Genomic DNA, 20,314 nt, shown 5'->3' with positions numbered 1-20,314 from the left:
ACACACCCACACAGACACATTCTTCAAGGCTTTGTGGCTGGCTGATTGGAGGCTTAGCTCTGCTGCTATAAACAACCTCCTTGCCAATCACTGTCTCCGTGGTATCCATGTGCAAAAGGTTTTGTTTGCAACTGGGAAGAAGGAAGAGTTTAGTGAACAGCAAATCTCAGGGAGGGGGAGAGGAAAGAGGACAATGCAGGAGCCAAGATCCATGGCACCTGCTGGCCTCTCCCTTTGCACTGAGCTTCAGAAACTATAATCAGGAAGGATGAGCCACAAAGGTAAGCCAACTGTTTTCACGGGAGATTTTTGGAAATTTTCAGAAAACAGTAACAGAGATTGAAGGAGCTGTTTTTTATATAGTTTATTGAAGACTGTGGGCATACACAGAGATGCTCGGGGGTCTATGTAACATAAAGTATGGCACTCAGATGGCATTTCTCCCTACACAGAAGCCAGAAGAGGTCTGGCACCCCAAGGGCTGGCCATTTGGCAAGCACCGATGAGATCATTTTCTTGGCCTCTTATAATTGAAACCATGCAGAGGCGCTGTGGTGAGTGGAGAGAGAAGGAGAGAGAGAAGGGATTGATTTTGTATAAGGAACTGGCTCACACAGTTATGGAGGCTGACAAGTCCCGAGACCTGCAGTTGGCAAGCTGGAGGCCCAGGAGAGCCGATGATGTAAGTTCCATTCTGAACGTTGGCAGGCTTGAGACCCAGGAAAGGCCAGTGTTTCAGTTCTAGTTGGAAGGCAGGAAAAAAAAAAAAAAGCCCTGATGTTCAGATGTCCCAGCTTGAAGGCAGTCAGGCAGGAGACCTGCACTCTTACTCATGGAGGGTCAGCCCTTTTGTTCTATTCAGGCCTTCAACTGATTGGATGAGGCCCACCCACATCTGCTTTACTGTCTACCCGTTCAAATGTTAACCTTATCAAAAAACAGGATCACAGACTCACCCAGAATAACGTTTGATCAAATGTCTGAATGCCTCGTGGCCCAGCCAAGCTGACACATAAAATTAATCATACTGCATATAGAAAGCTGGGGGTCAAGAGGTCTTTTTACATCTTTAACAGTGTCAGTCTCTTTTCCTCTAGGCTGGCAGGGTTTTTGCCAATACACATCTCTCAAAATGTGGGTTCTCTATGAAAGTAATTTCAGTAAACTTGCATGTGGCAAAAGGCACAGCCATATACCTTTCAAGATATGCCTCTTTCTAGCCTTCATTATGGGTACGTTTGAGAAATCAGGCTTCTGTGGAACCATGTCCATAATCTTTCTAAGAGCCCTTCTGTCCAGCTGAACGGACCTATAGGTGCCATGTTAATCCTTTCAGATGTCTTAACCAAGAGTGTTTCAGGCAGACCCTTGATGTCTTTTTACTCCAAGGCTGTGTCATATTAGTAGGAAGAGCTAGTAGATTTTGTCTTTGCCCCGAGGCTCTGTTATAATGATCCCAAGCTTTGACTTTGTGAGAAATTTCTCATTTTGTAACTCTGCCTCACAATTTCTAGACTCCCTAAAATTCTTCTCTGTTCCATTTGCAACTAACCAGTTCTTCCCTGAACATTTTCCTCTTACCTATGGTACTTTACCATGTGCACCTGGGAGCAACCAAGTCCTGTTCTGATATTCTCCCTTCAAACTTCCTCACCCAAGACTAAAGGTTCCATAGGTACGTTTTCTTTTTTCCAAATTTCCACCAAGTAGTTTTATCGAATGCTTTCCCAAAATGTAATGGGCATTACCATTTATTCAGCCTCCTGGAACCGTTTCCTCGATTTCTGCCCCTCACTACCAAAACTCATTCCACAAAATTTTAGGTTCATGTTAGGGCAACACCCCAATTTTCATATGAGTTGGCAATCACCACAATAAGGATGCATTTAAAAAAAAAATCTCAAAACTCACTGGCTGAAAAAACAATAATTTGTTTTTATAGCTCCAGGTCTGTGAGTTGGCTGCAACTCTGCTGATCTGGGCGGGACTCCAGGCTCCAGGTTCCAAGGGTTAATGTGGACTCCATGCAGCTCTCGTCACTCTCAGAGTAACAGCTACCCAGGGCACGTGCTCTGTTTTATTGTCTCATTCTCAGACCCAGGCTGAGGGCAGGTGGGTACTTGAGGCGTATTCTGCTCATGGTGGGTCAACCAGAGCGCAGGAATGCCAGCCCAAAGACACAGACGTATTTTAACCCTCTGTTTGAGCCATGTTCACTAACATCTCATTGACCAAAGCAAGTCACATGGCAAAACTCAAAGGTAAGGAACAGAGAAGTGCACTCTGCTGACCTGGAAGCCAGGGTGAGTTTGCCAATGGATAATATTACTACAGGTAACTGGAAAGTTGGGACTAATTATTCAATCTACCTCAGTGCTAAAGAGATTTTCTCTCTGTGTGTGAGTCTGTCTCTTTGGGTCTGCCTGTCTTTCTCTGTCCCTCTCTCTGTCTTTGGAAATATTAGGAACTTACAGGTCCTAGACTACTGAATTTCAGGTTCCTGAGACATCCGTGTCATTTTGCTTTGTTTAAAGTGTGATTATTCTAGACCAACTTAACTTTCATCAATGCATCACCTGTGGTTTCTCTTCTGCCATATATGTACCTTTTGCAATATATGTGAACCAAAGCCAACAAGTTTAATTCTATAATATTAGAAAATAACTTTTCTTTTTTTTTTGCGGTACGCGGGCCTCTCACTGCTGTGGCCTCTCCCGTTGCGGAGCACAGGCTCCAGACGCGCAGGCCCAGCGGCCATGGCTCACGGGCCCAGCCGCTCCACGGCATGTGGGATCCTCCCAGACCAGGGCATGAACCCGCGTCCCCTGCATCGGCAGGCGGACTCTCAACCACTGCGCCACCAGGGAAGCCCCTTTTCTTTCTTTTTTAATGATTTATTTATTTATTTATTTTTTACCACACTGTGCAGCATGTGGAATCTTAGTTCACTGACCAGGGTTTGAACCCGCGCCCCCTGCATTGGGAGCATGGAGGCTTAACCACTGGACCACCAGGGAAGTCCCAATTTTTCTTTTTTATTGAAGTATAGTTGATTTACAATGTTGTGCTAGTTTCTGGTGTACAGCAAAGTGATTCAGTTATACATATATTCTTTTCCATGATGGTTTATTACAGGATACTGAATATAGTTCTCAGTGCTATACAGTAGGACCTTGTTGTTTATCTATTTTATATACAATACTTTGTATCTGTTAATCCCAAACTCCTAATTTATCCTTTCCCACCTTCCCCCATTGGTAACCATAAGTTTGTCTTCTGTGTTTGCAAGTCTATTTCTGTTTTGTTCATTTGTATCTTATTTAGATTCCACATATAAGTGATATCATATGGTATTTGTCTTTCTCTTTCTGACTTACTTCATTTAATATGATCACCTCTAGGTTCATCCATGTTGCTGCAAATGGTATTATTCTTTTTTATGGCTAATATCCCATGGTATACATATACCACATCTCCTTTCATGTGTCAGTGGACATTTAGGTTGCTTTCATGACTTGGCTATTGTAAATGGTGCTTCAATGAACACTGGGGTGCATGTATCTTCTCAAATTATAGTTTTCTCCTGATATATACCCAGGAGTGGGATTGCTGGATCATACGGTAATTCTATTTTTAGTTTTTTAAGGAACCTCCATACTGTTCTCCATAGTGGCCGCACCAATATACATTCCCACCAACAGAGTAGGAGGGCTCCCTTTCTTCCACACCCTCTCTAGCGTTCATTATTTGTAGACTGTTTGTTGCTGGCCATTCTGACCCGTGTGAGGTGATACCTCACTGTAGTTTTGATTTGCATTTCTCTAATAATTAGCGATACTGAGCATCTTTCCATGTACCGATTTTAGCCACCAAAATTCTAAACAAGTTATAAGTCGCCTTTTTCACCCTCTGCCAGCACTCATGTTCGTTCCCCAGCCATCGTGTTCCACAGCCTTTCCCAGATGGATCCACAAGTTTCTCTCCAAGAGCCTCTGACCATCCTAACTTCTGAGTCATCTAGGGCCAGCCCGTGGGATTTGGAATGATGTCACTCTCACAGACTGGGAACACTGGGGCTCCATTCCACCTGCTAGGATCCTCCTGAGAACCAGACTTCTGTGTCCCCAGCAATTGATTGCTCTTAGTCACAGCTGTGCCTGCCTCTGCTTCTCTCCATCCAAGGTGGCCTGGACTGGGGGGACCGGGACAGAGGGTACTAACTGAAAGGGACACAACGGAACCTTCTAGGGTGACAGATATGTCCCAGCATCACAGGAATATCCTATGTAAAAGTCATTAAGCTGGGCGCTTAAGATACGTTTTACTACATGTAATTTATTCCTTAATAAAGCACTGGAAAAAAAAAAAAAGAAAACGAAACAAACTAAAAATCTGCATTATTAATTTCATGAAAAGTAAAAACTTATATTAAAAAGAAAATGTAATCATAGGACACTCCCTGTCATCTGGACCTAGCTTGGCTGTGAACAATAATTACACAGTTGTAACAATGGATAAATACACGATATATGGATTCAACCAAAAATCTATATTGGCAGGATGGGCAGAAGGGCAGTGTTTGTGTGTAGCAGAGGATTGGGGGGGTGAGCAAAGAGAGCTAAATTCTAATATTTTGCAGTAGGAAGTCAATAGATAATGTCTAAAGTCAAATAAACAAATACACAAGAACAAACAAAACAGAACAAAATGGCCTGGACCTGGAGGACCCCTTACCCACCTGCTCACATTCTAGTTGGTTCTATGCAGGTGCCCTTCTAGGCATCCTTCTCCTCCTTGGCTGGGTTAGTACCTCATCTTGATATATGAATTTTTTGACTGGGGCCCCGCTGGCCAGGCTCACTTCCCACCACTTTTCCTCACCAGAGCGGAGGTCCTCTGACCAGCCGCCAGGGATATTTTGCCACAAGCAGACAGACCTAAAAGGATCAAAACTGATATGTGTCTGTATCTCAAATATTGGACCCAACAGATTTCCTGACTGTTCCTGAAATTCCCCACACCCACTTCAACCCTGCCCTCTGGGGTGGCCAGCCTTCCAGCTCCGCCAGTTTCTCTTTGACAGATCTTGTTTTTCAAGTCCAGTAGGTCCCACATGGTTGACTCATTGCTTAACAAAGTCATTATTTACCCCCGTGAAGGCCATAGTTCTGCTTTCAGCACTTCCTGTCATTTTTTAGAAATGTATTGAATGTCTTAGGTTGTTCTAGCAAAGGATTTTGGATTTTCTAAACATAAAGGGTTTGAAGTCCCTTCTCCCTGGAAAATAGCTAACTGTGGCCCTAGAGCATTCAGGAATAATCTTATAAACGTAGCCTGTGTTATTGGGGTAAAGAGTGCTAAGTAGCATCACTATGGGAATGAAGACAGGCACAGTGGGAAGTGTGGACCCCCCGGTGGAGGGGAATGATGACAGGAAGGGGAGAAAAACAGGGTATTCCTTGGGTGCGATTCAAATGTTATTTTGTGTCCAGAGGGCAAGTGTAGCAGGTGGAATGTTAATAGAGCTCAGAACTCCTGTGGTTTCCATTCTTTGATGAGTGGGATGAGAACAAAAACATTAGCCAGTTATATTTTCCCTACTGAGTTCAGCACAGCAATGAATCTAGGTAGTGTGGGCCTGCGGTTCATATCATTTGGGACATCTATTTAAGAAAACACTTAGCAAATTAATGGGGCTTCCCTGGTGGTGCAGTGTTAAGAATCCACCTGCCAATGCAGGGGACACGGGTTCGAGCCCTGGTTCAGGAAGATCCCACATGCCGCGGAGCAACTAAGCCCCTGTGCCACAACTACTGAGCCCACAAGCCACAATTACTGAAGCCCATGCACCCAGAGCCCGTGCTCCACAGCAAGAGAAGCCACTGCAATGAGAAGTCCGCACACCACAACAAGGAGTAGCCCCTGCTCGCCCCAACTAGAGAAAGCCCAGCAACAAAGACCCAATGCAGCCAAAATAAATAAATAAATAAACAAATAAAATGAATTTAAAAAATTTTAAACAACAAAATTAGTTTGAAAGCAGACAAATTCACTGAGTTGTCACAAAATCACTCAGAGGCCACATGAGTTACCAGTGCTTGAACTAGTGGTTGGAAACATGCATTTTCAACCAATTTATTTTGGGCCCATTTACCTTGCTCCAAAGATAAAATTAAAATTCATAAAAACATTGCCAGAGGCACACCAAGACACATCTGAAACAAGACGATGCCGAAAGAAGCAAAATACTCCGTGATGAATCTCCCCCATATTAGCAATAAGCCCCTAGAAAATTCCAAAATTTGAACAAAGCTACTAAAGCATAAATTATTTGAGGAAAACAGCATAAAAGTTATAAGGGAGTAAAAAAATGAATGACTGAAAATATTTCTTTTTACCAATTAATCATTTTGGGTTTTATTATTTATTTTGGTTTTTTTTTTTTCTTTAAGTAAATTCTGTTCTCTGTCCAGTGCTCACTGAGGAGAAAGGGAAGAAGTGGCAGAAGCAGAGTGGAGAGTTCGAGAGAGGGACAGAGATAGGGGTTGGGGGAGAGACAGAGAAGAGGAAACGCAAAAGGCCGAAGAAAGATGTATACCATTTGGAAAGTGAAGCAAAAATTTATGAGAAATTCCACACACATACCAACATGCACACACAAACTTATTTGATAATAGAAGCCAGGTCTCATGGGGCTACAGATGGATTTTATTTTTTTAAATAAATGTATTTGTTTATTTTTGGCTGCTTTGGGTCTTCGTTGCTGCACACAGGCTTCAGTAGTTGTGGTGTGTGGGCTCTAGAGTGCAAGCTCAGTAGTTGTGGCGCATGGGTTTCGTTGCTCTGAACGATCTTCCCAGACCAGGGCTCGAACCCGTGTGCCCTGCATTGGCAGGCAGATTCTTAACCACTGTGCCACCAGGGAAGTCCCACAGATGGATTTTTCTTTCCATTTTTCACCTGGCATTTAATGGAAACAGCTGTCTGGCCTGCTGGCAGATGCCCTCCTGGTACCTGTCCCACGAAGTTCCTGGGCATGAACTGTTCTCACACAACACAGGTCCAGGGCAGTCGGGGGGCAGCTGCTGACCCCAGCGTGTCCGGCCATGAAACTGAACAACCAGCAGCTCGCTGCTGCCCCAGGAGAGCTAGGATTTACTCCCGAAGGTGTCTTCTTGCCCCGCTTTACACACAGCAGCTTCCACTGTTAAAAGGATATGCTTGCAGAGCACAAATGACAGTGGCAGGACCACGTTTCTATCTCCTAGCGTTTTACAAATAGACTCAGAACTGGCAAAGGGGACTCTGGAGCTGGAAGGCCTGTTGTGAGTCTCTCGCAGTGATGCAGGTGGGAGACCAGGAGAACCTCAGCTGCGGCAGTGGCTCTGGGGAGATTTAAAACACATGAAGGGCGCAAAACTAGCAGAGCTTGTGACAGCAACCAGGGGACAAATTGAAAAAGCTGTTTAGATATTTAGCTTCTCAGGTATCTATTGCTGGATGACAAGCCACAGAGAACAGTCTGAAGATGAAGGAACTTGCTGACTTGATACAGATGCTATAAGGAAAGCCCATTTTACAGAAACAGATCCACAGACATAGAAAACAAACTTATGGTTACCAAAGGGGAAAGGCGGGGAGAGACAAATTAGGAGTTTGGGATTAGCAGGTACAAACCACTATATATAAAACAGATAAACAACAAGGTCCTATTGTATAGTACAGGGACTATATTCAATATCCTGTATAAACCATAATGGAGAAGAATATGAAAGAGAGTACTTACATATATGTATAACTGAATCACTTTTTCTATGCCAGAAATGAACACATTGTAAATCTAGTATACTTCAAAAAAAAAAGAGAAAAGAAAGCCCGTTTTTTGTTTTTGTTCTTTTAATACATTTATTTATTTATTTATTTTTGGCTGCGTTGGGTCTTCGTTGCTGTGCGCGGGCTTTCTCTAGTTGCGGTGAGTGGGGGCTACTCTTCTGTTGAGGGAAATGCATGGGCCTTTCAAAAAAATTCTGGGGGATGATTATTTTATTGCTCAGGTGTCTCCCCCAGCTCCTTCCCTTTATTTATAATAAATAAAAAATATTTATTTATTTCATTTTTTTTCTTTTGGGCTTCAGAGAGAACAGGTGTCCTGAAGACTGAGGCCTAGACCCTACGTGGTGCTCCTCTATCCTCTCTCTCTGAAATTAAGGTAAATTACAGTATAAGCCACTTCTCTTTCTATCCCACTCACTTGAGCCACAAGAAGGAGCTAAATAGTGCATGAGTCTCATCCCGAGATGGAGGAAGTAAGGCATCGCCACCTGAGGGGCTTAGCCATGGATGCGGTATTAACTGGCAAAATCGGGAACAGAATTCAGTCAGATATTTGAAAGAACATTTGCAAAAGAAGGTTATAAAAACAATTTCTCAGTGTATCTTGTGGAAATGATTTTTTAAAAAATTACGTTGGCCATCTGTATTTAGATGAATTGGTCTAAGTGTAATAGTTATATTATAAATGGCAATACTTAGTATGCTAATATTATATGGATCATGAAAAAAAATGTTCTCTGAGATAATAAATAAGTAAATAAATATAAAAATAGTTTCTCGGGCTTCGCTGGTGGCGCAGTGGTTGAGAGTCCGCCTGCCGATGCAGGGGACACGGGTTCGTGCCCCGGTCCGGGAAGATCCCACATGCCGCGGAGCGGCTGGGCCTGTGAGCCATGGCCGCTGAGCCTGCGCTCCGCAACGGGTAGAGGCCACAACAGTGAGAGGCCCGCGTACCGCAAAAACAAAAGACAAAAAAACCCCCCAACAGTTTCCCTTTTTCCACCAAGCGCTCTATCCCCTGGGTCTATATTCCTCTGGGACGCCAACAAGCGCAGGACCCAATTCACTAGTTCCACTTGGCGTGAGTTCCTCATCCTCCGTTGGCCAGACCTTGCCTTCCCCAGCAGGAGGTGGATTCTCGGCCTGTCTCACCGGGAGCCACGGAATCTTGGCTTCCTCAGATGCCGCTCTTCTGACTTCACCCACATCCTCAGCCTTCTCATCCCCAGCACGCCTCCCACTGCAGTCCCTCGACAGTCGGAAAGTCCACTGGTCACACAAACGTGAGGGTTCTGGTTCCTTCATAATTAATAAATTGGCTTTCCGCCTTTCGGATCAATCTTCTGAGCTTAGTTAATATATACCTGCTTCTAAGAGACAAGTGGCGAAATTAAATATCCAAGCCTGCGGGCGGAAGGCAGGGCCTGGCAGAGCTGCTGAGCTGCGGAGGGCCTCCGCGTGAGGTCTGTGGGGAAACACCAGGCAGTCTTCGAGACACCGCTTCAAGGACAGATGCAGGAGGGCAGTTTAAATTTTTCTGCGTGCTTATGCTTTCTGTTTACAGGTGCACGCTGTTCCATCCGCAGTGCAAATTCCCCACAGGCAGTAATCGGCCCTAATGGATCTTAAATTCTCACTGAGGGGGAATGAGTGTTCACTGGAGACCAAGTTTTGTGTTTCTAGTTGTTCTGACCCAAGAAATGCAGTGTTCATGTGGCCCGGCAGATGCAGACAACAGCAAAGAGGACCTACGGTCTGTGGCTCTGGTGGCTTTGGTCCTCCATCAACACCGGCCTTTTATGGAGCACTTCCTGTGTGCTCAGCTCAGAGTTTATCTCAGTTAAGTGGCAGAAAATAGAGGAGGCAGAGCTGGGATGTTGATGATGGGCTGATAAGGGGAGCTGAGCTTAGAAGGCAGTAACCACGGCTCCGTTCTGTAGCATCCAGACAGAAGCGTCACACGGTCAAGTGTAATACAGGAAGAAAGATACCCACGGCTTTTTTTTGTTGTTGTTCTCTCAGTTTGGGAACTCCACTTATGTGTGTATTTTTAAAAGTTGAATAACATGTGATTACCACGCACACATTAAACAATAGGAAACGTCTAACCACAATCGCTGTGCTCACCTGTCTCCTGTGAATATCCTCCCTCGTCAGGACAAAGATACCTGGTCATTCTTCTAATGGCAGCACGGCATTCAGGGGGCTTGGGGTCCTTGGCTATAGGCACAGTGGACTCTCCTGTCCAGAGCTCTGCTTCCCCTTCCTTTATCATTGATCACGCTGCCTGAATGTAGGAATATCACAGGGTCAGAGGCCCACGTGTGCTGATAGGCATCTGAGGCTTTGGCTGTAGGTTTCGTTACCCCCAGACCTGGGTTCGCCTCTTGGTGGGTGTCAAGCCAAAACACACAACCAAGCCAAAGATCTGTAGAATAAAGGATTGATTACTTGCAGCAAGGAAAGAGAACACAGGGGATCTTATCTAAGGCAGTGTCTCTCGCCAACAGCAAAATTGGGGAAGTTTTAAGCTAAGGGTCCATGCATATTCATGAAGGGGCTGAGGCCTAGACGGAGGCCAAGCTTTAGCTGATTGAAGTCACCAGGGTCAGAAAAGGTCAAGCTCATCACCCCTTAGGTTCCAGTTGATCCGGTGGTTGAGCTTCAGGCTAATCCTTACCATTGAAACAGGACTGGGTGTATTTACACCTGCTATATTATCCTTGCTATTGTTACTGCTCTTGCCTGGTAATAGCCTTTTGTTCCGACATTCTTTTGTTTCCTTAAGATCATTAATTACCGAGACCTATTCAAGGGCAAGCATTGTGGCCAGGCTTAGATCACAAAATGGCTTAGGCCCAAAATGGCTTCTCTTATGTCAAGAAAGCCATGTCGGGTTCCTTCTCTCCAGGGACCCCCTACCCTGTGTGCTCACAGTTATGAGTTCAAGGGTGGCCTGCCGGCCCAGAAGCCTGGGTCATAGTGTGCTGTTTCCAGCTGACAGGGGCAACCGTCTGCCCTCGGTGACTGCAGATCAATGAATTCATAGTTCAGGGGCCTTGTCATCCTCACTTTTTACTTGTTTCCTACTTCCAGTTATTTTCGTTTCTTAGTTTGGCCCCTGCTCCCCACAGGCCCTGCGAACTCCTTCCCAAATCCTAAGGCTCAGTGGCCAACGGAGGAGAGTTTTATTTTTTGAGTGGGCAGCTGATCTAGCCTCCACCTAAAACTGAATTTGAAATCTTCCCAGGGTTGGGGGTCTGAGTAATCTAAACACAAAGTGAGACAGAAGGTTTTATCTTAATCCATTTTCAGTAAGTGCAGTATTAAATATTCAGCTTTTCAGACACAAATGGGCAGAGCCCAGGCAAGCCCAGTGATAAGACATTTTCGGATGTTAATTATGTTTCCTTTTCACTGAAACTCTCACAAGCAAATTCTGTGAGATCAGATGGAATTTTCAGTAGACTTTTCCAGCCAATTTTGTCATGTTGAAAAGCATAATGATTTTCAGCTTGCCTTAAAGCTCCAGTGAGATAATTACCTCTCACTGACAAGGTCAATGGTCAGCTCAGGATCTGTTCATTTAATTCTAAGACAATTTCAGCTGCTAATACTGAGCTCCAAAGGAAATGATAACAAAGGGGTATCGTTTGTATAGGAAAGTACAGGTTTCTTTCAGTGTAATGAAGTCTCCATGGCCACAACCCTCATCCTTACCCAAACCCTTCAACTCACCATTTACCCTGGAGGCAAAGGGCTGTTGGAAGAAACTGATTGTCACGTTTCATTCCCTTGCATGTTGGAGGGAAAGGAAGGACAGATAGGACTGCCATGGACTTGGCCTTACCTGGTCCATGTTCTCAGACTGATGCTGAAAACTCGGCCTCTGTGCACCAGTGGTGAATCAAATCTCAGAGACAGAGTTTTGGGTGAAGTAGAAAAGAACAGCCTTACTGCTTTGCTAGGCAAAGCGGGATACAGTGGGCTCGTGCCCCACAGTACCTCTGTGTCCCAAACTGGGAGGATTTGGTGAGTTTTATAGCAATGTTTCAAAGGCAGAGCTGCTACTAAGGCAGAGCTGCTACTAAGGCAGAGCTGCTACTAAGGATCCGGGTGTGTGCAGGGCCTGCATTTTTAAAATCTGGCCTCGGGTGGTCTCCAGATGAGCTTCTCTGGCTCTTGAGGAATAAAGAACGCTCCATCAAGTAGTTAACATCTTCCATTTGTTGGGGGTTTTAGTTCTGCAGAAGAGCTCAAAGTTATTGTTACGTATATCCCTTGAGGGGGAACCAGGACCCTGCCCCAAGGCTGCACTATTGTTTCTTGGCTGCTTCTCCCTTGTCTCTGCATCCCCTCCCTTCCCTGATTAGCAACTGCTCAAATCTGCCCTTTGGGACTCAGGGAAGGTCACGGAGGCTGGAGTCTGTTCCCTACAAACAAGAAATGGGGGACACAGAAAGGCTTCCATGTCCAGGAGCCCCACAGGGTCCTGCTCAGTTTCAAGATCTACACCCAGAGAGCTGATCAGGCCCTGGGAGGAGCAGGCATGTCGAAGGCCAGCGGGCATCCACTGGCCCCCACCAACGCCGCCCCAGTGTGATGTAACAGCTGCTGCCCTTGCAGATTTTTTCTCAATCCAGCCAGACTGATTGGGGAAAAACGAAAAGAGTGGTGATAATGTCATGAATATGTATTTGCTACTCCTCAGCCCACAGAAGGCAGAGAGGAAGATGCCAGAACAGGGGTCAGAATATGGGGCATGGAGTCCAGGTTTGCCATTTACTCTCTCTGTGATTTGGGGCAAAATACCTAAAATCTCTGAGTCTCAAACGCTTCATCCTTTTTTTTTTTTTTGGCTGCTTTGGGTCTTTGTTGCTGTGCAAGGGCTTTCTCTTGTTGTGGTGAGCGGGGGCTACTCTTCCATTGCGGTGCGCGGGCTTCTCATTGCGGTGGCTTCTCTTGTTGCGGAGCACGGGCTCTAGGCGCGTGGGCTTCAGTAGTGTGGCTCGTGGGCTCTAGAGAGCAGGCTCAGTAGTTGTGGTGCACGGGCTTAGTTGCTCCATGGCATGTGGGATCTGTGCGGACCAGGGCTCGAACCCGTGTCCCCTGCATTGGCAGGCGGATTCTTATCCACTGCGCCACCAGGGAAGTCCCCAAATGCTTCACCCTTAAAACGACTAAAGTGTGTATAGTTGGGAAGGATTCAAAGAGATAATGAAAATGAAAGTACTTTATACAGTTTAAAAACACTCTGTGCATGTCAGATTTGTATCATTGTTGCTAAGGAAAACATCCTTTGCCAACAGTTCAAAGGCTGCCAACAGCCAAGTAATAACCTTCTGGCTCGAAGGCCAATTCCAAAGGAAAGCTAGTTTCCTCCCTGAAACAGGTTGTAGAAATTTAAGTTTATCGAATTAGTCTTATAATATGGAGTCAAATACCACCCAGGCAGCCCCTGTCTCATTAGGGTGCTCAGCTCAAGATTTCTTCTGGGTGTTTTAGTCTCAAATGCGTAGGTGTCAGTCAGGGTTAGGGGTTGGGGGGAGTTAAGTTACAAAAAAGACTAGGGGCTTCCCTGGTGGCGCAGCGGTTGGGAGTCCGCCTGCCAATGCAGGGGACATGGGTTCGTGCCCTGGTCCAGGAAGATCCCATATGCCGTGGAGCAGCTGGGCCCATGAGCCACAACTACTGAGCCTGCGCATCTGGAGCCTGTGCTCCGCAGCAAGAGAGGCCGCGACAGTGAGAGGCCCACGCGCTGTGATGAAGAGTGGCCCCTGCTTGCCGCAACTAGAGAAAGCCCTCGCACAGAAACGAAGACCCAACACAGCCAAAAATAAATAAATAAATAAATTTATTTTTAAAAGTCTATAAATGCACCTGGAGTATTTACTTAAAACACGTGCGTGCACACACCCACCCACCTGATACACTGGGACGAATGTGCACCGCGTGGAGAAAGACATGAGCAGATAGATTTGTGTTGAAAGGCAGAGGCTCAGGAATTTGGTTAACTAGCTCTTCCTCATATCCATTTTATTTTTCTCTTGGGGAGTTTTCTATTTCTGTCCACCACTGTATTTTTGGTGGAGAGGCACCGTGGGTAGAGTGTATGTTATTCTCAAACTTAGGGGTCTAGGTGACCTATTGTTTATCAGAGGGAAGGCTTTTCATGAGCAAAGGAAGCAAAGCATGAGAGAAAACAAACACACTTGAAATGGCAGCTTCAGCCAAGCTGCAGCTGTGTCTCACAGCGCCCAAAGCTCCAGAGGTTTGTTTAAGGAAACCGAGGCTTCAGCAGGAAATAAGGAGTGTCCTGGGAGCACCAAGACAGGATAAATCTTTGCATCACTGTTGCTCCTCTACGGCCTGAGCGAGGAACCACTGAGTGGAGAGAAGGCATAACCAAGACCCCAAGCAGATTCCAGAGTGGAGACGGGCAGAGACAGAGCCAGCAACCTGGGTGTGAGAGCTAAACGTCCTGCCTTCCATGCTACCATATTTACAACTTAAGCCGATGGTAATCAAAGGGGGTTCAAGTGAACATAATTTAACCCATTTCTGGTTCCTGTGTGATATTTGTGGAAAGGGTAAATTTATCTGAAAGGCTAAATCTATTCTGTCTTTGAAATCCTAGTTAAGGCTTAAAATATTAGGAAGACAGAAAGTACAATAGCCCAAACTGCATAAAAAGTTAATTAAAAACTCTCACCAAGGAATTCCCTGGTGGTCCAGTGGTTATGACTCTGCACTTTCACTGCTGAGGGCCCAGGGGTCGATCCCTGGTCAGGGAACTAAAATCCCACAAGCCACGTGGTGTGTCCAAAAAAAAAAAGAAATTCTCATCCAGGCTGTTAACCGTACAAAAGGAATGAATGCTCAGTATTGAAAACACTGAAAAGTCATTTATTGACTCATTCAACAGATATTTCCTAAGCATCTATTAGGTGTCAAGTCCCAGATATTTTAAAAATGCTTATAAACAACTTGGGGAAAATAGATGATTCCAATAGAGTTTGCTAGGTGTTTTGACACTGGTGGGGTGAGGTGGGGTGTCAGGAAGGAAGAAAATTTCTTCTGCCCTTCTAGGTTCTTCTGGTTGGCCTAAGAATTAACTGGCATGAGACAGATGAACAGGAGAAAATCAAGCAGAAGTTTAATAAGATGTATGCATGGCAGAGACCCAGGAGAACTGAGTAACTCACCAAAATGCTCCAAGCCCTCACCTTAAACACCACCTTCAGCTAAAGACTAAAGAGCAGGGATTTGGGACTTGAAAGGGGAGGAAGGCAATTGACATGGAGATGAAAAAGCAAATGTTCTGCAAACAAATGTTTGCTGGGCCAGGCAGAGACAATGGGACACGGAGTGAAATCTGATCTCTAAGCCCTGCTGTGTTTCCCCACCACACCTAGGCCATGTTCTTTGCAGATACCTCTGGAGATAGCTCTATTCTGGGAACTGACCCTTTATCCAAATTCTTTAGTCAGCTAAGAGGGAGGGAAAAAGAGAGACTTCCTGAGTCTTCTGTCTCTTAAAAATAATCAGCCTAGGGACTTGCCTGGTGGCGCAGTGGTTAAGAATCTACCTGCCAATGCAGGGGACACAGGTTCGAGCCCTGGTCCGGGAGGATCCCACATGCCGCGGAGCAACTAAGCCCGTGTTTCACAGCTACTGAGCCTGTGCTGTAGAGCCCACGAGCCACAGCTACTGAAGCCCGTGTGCCTAGAGCCCGTGCTCCGCAACAAGAGAAGCCACCATAATGAGAAGCCCACGCACCGCAACGAAAACCCAATGCAGCCATAAAAAAATAAATTAATAATTAAAAAAATAATCAGCCTAAATTAATCCTTATGCCAAAGAGACACATTTTGGGGTGGCAAATTCTGCTCCCCTATAAGGGAGAGATGAGGTGGGCATGGAGGGGCTGCTGGAGGTTTCCCAGAGGAGAACAGATCAATCCTGGGCTCAGGCAGGCCAGCATGTGACCAGAAAGGGAGCTTGCTTCGGAAGGTAAATCCACACACTGCTTCCTTCATTGAGAAAGAGCAAGAACTGAACTAAACAGTGTGCTCAGTGAGTCAGTCATTTAACATTCTTATCTCGTCACAAGCCACTAACGGATTGTCCTAGACCAGCAGCTGGTGTGTGGCACACTTTTTTTTTTATTGGGGCGCATGGGTTCTGTAGTTTGTGGCACACAGGCTCTAGGTGAGGCATGCGAGCTCAGTAGTTGTGGAATGCGGGCTCAGTTGCCCTGCGGCATGGGGGATCTTAGTTCCCCGATCAGGTATCGAACTCGTGTCCCCTACATTGGAAGGCGGATTCTTTACTGCTGGACCACCAGGGAAGTCACCGTGTGGCACATATTTTGAGCACTGTAGCGAAGGACGATTAGGAGTTATTCAGGGGAGAGGGAGGAGGGCATCCCACAGAGAGAAGTCTGGGCAGAGTCAGAAGGGCCTCCGCAGTAGAACAACTGCACAGGATTCGGGGGATGTGAGGGTGAGAGGCCAGAAAGTCCAGCAATTCAGGGGCCAAGCTTGTTTTAAATGAAGGGAGCAGAGACAGAGAGAAATCTTGGTCCTACCTTCAACGCCGGCTCACACCAGACTCCTGTGAAGTCTTCCTGGAGAAAACATTCTGCAGAAACTCTGAGAAAAAGGAAGTGTCCACAGGAAAAAACTGCACAACCTAAAAGTAGAGAATTATGTTTTATTTGGTGGACTCGCTGAGAACTTAGGCCTGGGAGACACCCTCTCAGATAGCTGGAGGGATAGCTCCAAAGAGGTCAGGGCGGAGCCAGGATATACAGGGGTTTTTGCAACAAAGACCAGGGAGTCAGAACGTCTGTTAATTACAGTTAATTAAAGAAAACCAGACATCTCAAGTTAATGAATGTAGTGCTTCTCTCTGTATGGGCAGATGCAAGAGTCTGGGCTCATTGAAATCATTTCTCTGATATGTACCTCAGCTGCCGGGCGGGTAACCTGTTCTGTCCCATCCTGAGAGCTCTCGGGGTGCACCGTTGGGGCTGGCTGCAGTGGCTGCGGGCTCGATAGCAGCATCGTTTGCTGAAGATTTCTTCCTTAGAGTAGCCTTGGAGGCCAAATGCCCCCTTCCTTCAAGGGAAATCTTACATTTAAGAAGGGAAACAAGATCAAACCCAACAGGGACACCAATGGGCCAGGTTTTGGTCTTCAAAAAATGCAGTTTCTATCTTCTTTGTTGAGTAATCAGTACTAAGGAAGTTTAGCTACTTTACAGAGAAAGAGAGGAGGAGAGAGGGGGAAAGCCACCTTTGTCCACAGCCCTGGTCTCTGAGACTGGACATCCAGCAACCGTGTGTGCGGAAAGGATGGGGCTCCTGGGGGGCGCTGCCACACACCTTCCTGACTGTGGCTGGAAGTGCCACCTTTATGAGTCCTTCCCTTTGAATTATGCATGTTCTCGCTAATAATTACTTTTTTAAAAAAAATAAATTTATTTTATTTATTTTTGGCTGCGCTGGGTCTTTGTTGCTGCGCACGGGCTTTCTCTAGTTGCGGCCAGTGGGGGCTACTCTTCGTTGCGGTGCGTGGGCTTCTCACTGCGGTGGCTTCTCTTGTTGTGGAGCTCGGGCTCTAGGCGCACGGGCTTCAGTAGTTGTGGCTCAAGGGCTCTAGAGCACAGGCTCAGTAGTTGTGGTGCACGGGCTTAGTGGCTCCGTGGCATGCGGGATCTTCCCGGACCAGGGCTCGAACCCGTGTCCCCTGAATTGGCAGGCGGATTCTTATCCACTGCGCCACCAGGGAAGTCCCCTAAAAATTACTTTTTAAAATCCAGAATCTCCCTGGAAAATGACAAAGCTAAGCTTGATTTCATTTTAAACCAAGAGACTGAGTTAAGACTCATTTATTAACTGCTTTCCTCCAGGAATGAAGAGATTTGCTAGGTGGTTTCACAGGCTCTCTGGGACAGAGGTGGAAAGTTAGCAAGTAAAACACACACACAACAAACTTCACATACTCTACTCTGTGCCCAGAGCCAATGTTGAGAGTGTCCCTGTGACACACCCCTATGACGACTTTGATACTTGTTTCCCCCCGCCCTCTGAAGCACCTGTGCCTTCTTGGGGTTCACGGAAGTGTTCTTCTCCAGATGCTGCAAATATGACTCATGTAGGCCCTTTCCAAGAATATTTAGCTCTCAGCTGGTTTCACAGGAAATCTTTCTATTGTTCAGACTTCTAAAAAATAGGACACCAAGTGACTTCCCTTTTTACTCCTGTGTCTCTGGGGAACCGGCGCTCAGGAGGGACAGGCAGGGCTCTGTGATGTTCTGGGAGCACATGAACTGGAGAATGGGCTTGTCTCCTTCGGGGAGGCCGTTTGCTTCCCACCAGGCCTGGCATGCAAGAGAGAGAATACAGGCGTTTAAAAAAGAGATGTTAGGGCTTCCCTGGTGGCGCAGTGGTTGTTGAGAGTCCGCCTGCCGATGCAGGGGACACGGGTTCGTGCCCCGGTCCGGGAGGATCCCACATGCCTCGGAGCAGCTGGGCCCGTGAACCATGGCCGCTGAGCCTGCGCATCCGGAGCCTGTGCTCCGCAGCGGGAGGGGCCACAGCAGTGAGAGGCCGGCGTACCGGAAAAAAAAAAAAGAGATGTTATCTATTATAAAATGGACAGTGCTTCAAAGACAGCCCTGCTTTCCAGCCTGGAGGGCACGTGGAAAATGCAGATCCAGAAACGCTGGGATTCCAGGAAGGAATGATACCTTCTTATTTCTTGTTGGGTGAAGGAGAACTCCAGGGAGATTGGGTGTTTGCCCATTAAGCTCTCCCAGGGCATTAGAGACCAGCCAGGATGGCAAACCAGGGAGCTGAGCTTTGCCCTCCAGGTGGGGGAGACGAATGGCAGTGTTTTGTTGAAGGCAAAGAAGAGGAAAGTGTGGCATTAGTAACTGTCCCTGAGTTACCTGCTGAGCCATCCAATCATAATAGGAAGTTAGAGTTTCCAGGCCCTTTCCTCTCCAGTGGGTCAGGCACAACCCTGACAAACAGTTCCTGCTGAGTGGAGCTTGGCTTTCCTGACTAGATCTTTTTCCAGAAATGTCTATGCATATGAAGTATTTTGCAACTAAAAGTTTTCAATAATTTATCCTAAGTGCCAGGCACTGTGATAAATTACTCCCCAAACATTATTATTATTATTATTATCATACCCATGTTACAAGTTAGTGTTGGGGCCCCAGGTAGGACACCCCAAAATGTGCCTCATGGCATATTGATTATTTTGAATTAAAGTGACTGAAGAAGTGGCCAGTGCAAGAGGGACACTCTGACCCTCCTTTCTGTCTCCCTGAAAGCAGGAAATAAATATCTCAGGTGAAAGGTGTACTCCCTGCATCTGGAGATGGAAGGACACCCTTATCACCAGAGATGGCCGAGAAGCCTCTATAAACAAACTTGTGACCTTCTTCAATTGACCCCAAGCCCAAACTCTGTTTGGATTCTTCACTCATTGGGCACCCAAAACCTCAGTTTTTTTGTCCCATCAGTTCCTCACAAATTTATTGTTTCTTTGTCTAAAAAGTACAAAAGCTGTCCTCTTTGGCCGCTTCTTAGGTCCCATTTCTCTGAGACCTCCATGTGCCTGAATTAAAATTCATTTCTTTTTCTCCTGTTAATCTGTCTTGTGTCAATTTTATTATTAGTCCAGCCACAAGAACTCAAGAGGGGTAGAGGGGGAAATGTCCCCTTCTCTGACATTAGGAAATCAAAGCTTTGGAAATTTTAAAGTTGCCCAAGATAAATGAGTGAGTGGTACAACTGGAATTCAGACTCCAGGCTTTTGTTCCAGAAACCACCTGTTTAACCTCTCTGCTCTGCCCCTCAACAAGGAGAACTTCAGACATCCTTTGTCTGCCTTTGGAGCCAGCCCTCCACCGCCAGGGGGATCAGGAGATCCTTTGTGGATCGTTTCCCTTCCTACACCAAACGAGGCCCTCTGCTCTCAAATAGTTCTCACACCTCAGATCCTGCTGTGGATGGTCAAGGAGAGGTACCAATTCTGAAATCCCATCAAACACCTGGCACCTCGGAATTTCCTGGACTTAGGTCTTCAGTATCTTTAACCGGTAATCACTCCACTTTTGGTTCATGGTGAAATCTGTAAACACATGAGGAATTCTAAAATTCAATGTATGTTGTTGATCCCACAGCTGTGTCCTTCTCCAGCCTTCCCCAAACCAAAGAACATTCTTTTAAAAATTTAGAAGTAATGGCTTTTTCTCTCTCTCTTTTTTTTAAAAAAAGCCTTAATATCTTCCTTCTAATTGATACAAATTATTGTTACAACAACCTGGTAGAATGGAAAGAGCTCCAGATTGGGAGACAAGAGGCCTGAGTTTTGTCCCCTGCTCGGCACCAACACACCTTTGGACTCACGGCCCGTTGCTTAGATGCTCATGAGGCCCCATTTTGTCACCTGTATAATTTGAG

At 46.0% G+C, this 20,314-nt stretch overlaps 1 long non-coding RNA gene across 1 annotated transcript; it reads right to left on the bottom strand.

Annotated features, from left to right (window-relative positions):
- Window positions 1-10,022: 10,022 nt before the first annotated feature.
- LOC114883400 lies at window positions 10,023-19,913 on the bottom strand. The gene is made up of 3 exons (XR_003790563.1): window positions 19,844-19,913; window positions 16,424-16,527; window positions 10,023-10,120 (listed from the first exon to the last, which is right to left on the bottom strand). It is a non-coding gene; the product is annotated as an uncharacterized LOC114883400 (long non-coding RNA).
- Between the last annotated feature and the right edge of the window lie 401 nt (window positions 19,914-20,314).

Source organism: Monodon monoceros, unplaced genomic scaffold (assembly GCF_005190385.1).
Source record: "Monodon monoceros isolate NGI ecotype Baffin Bay Population unplaced genomic scaffold, NGI_Narwhal_1 Super_Scaffold_4, whole genome shotgun sequence".
Lineage (NCBI taxonomy): Eukaryota > Metazoa > Chordata > Mammalia > Artiodactyla > Monodontidae > Monodon > Monodon monoceros.
This window is presented reverse-complemented; position numbering and strand designations above follow the sequence as displayed.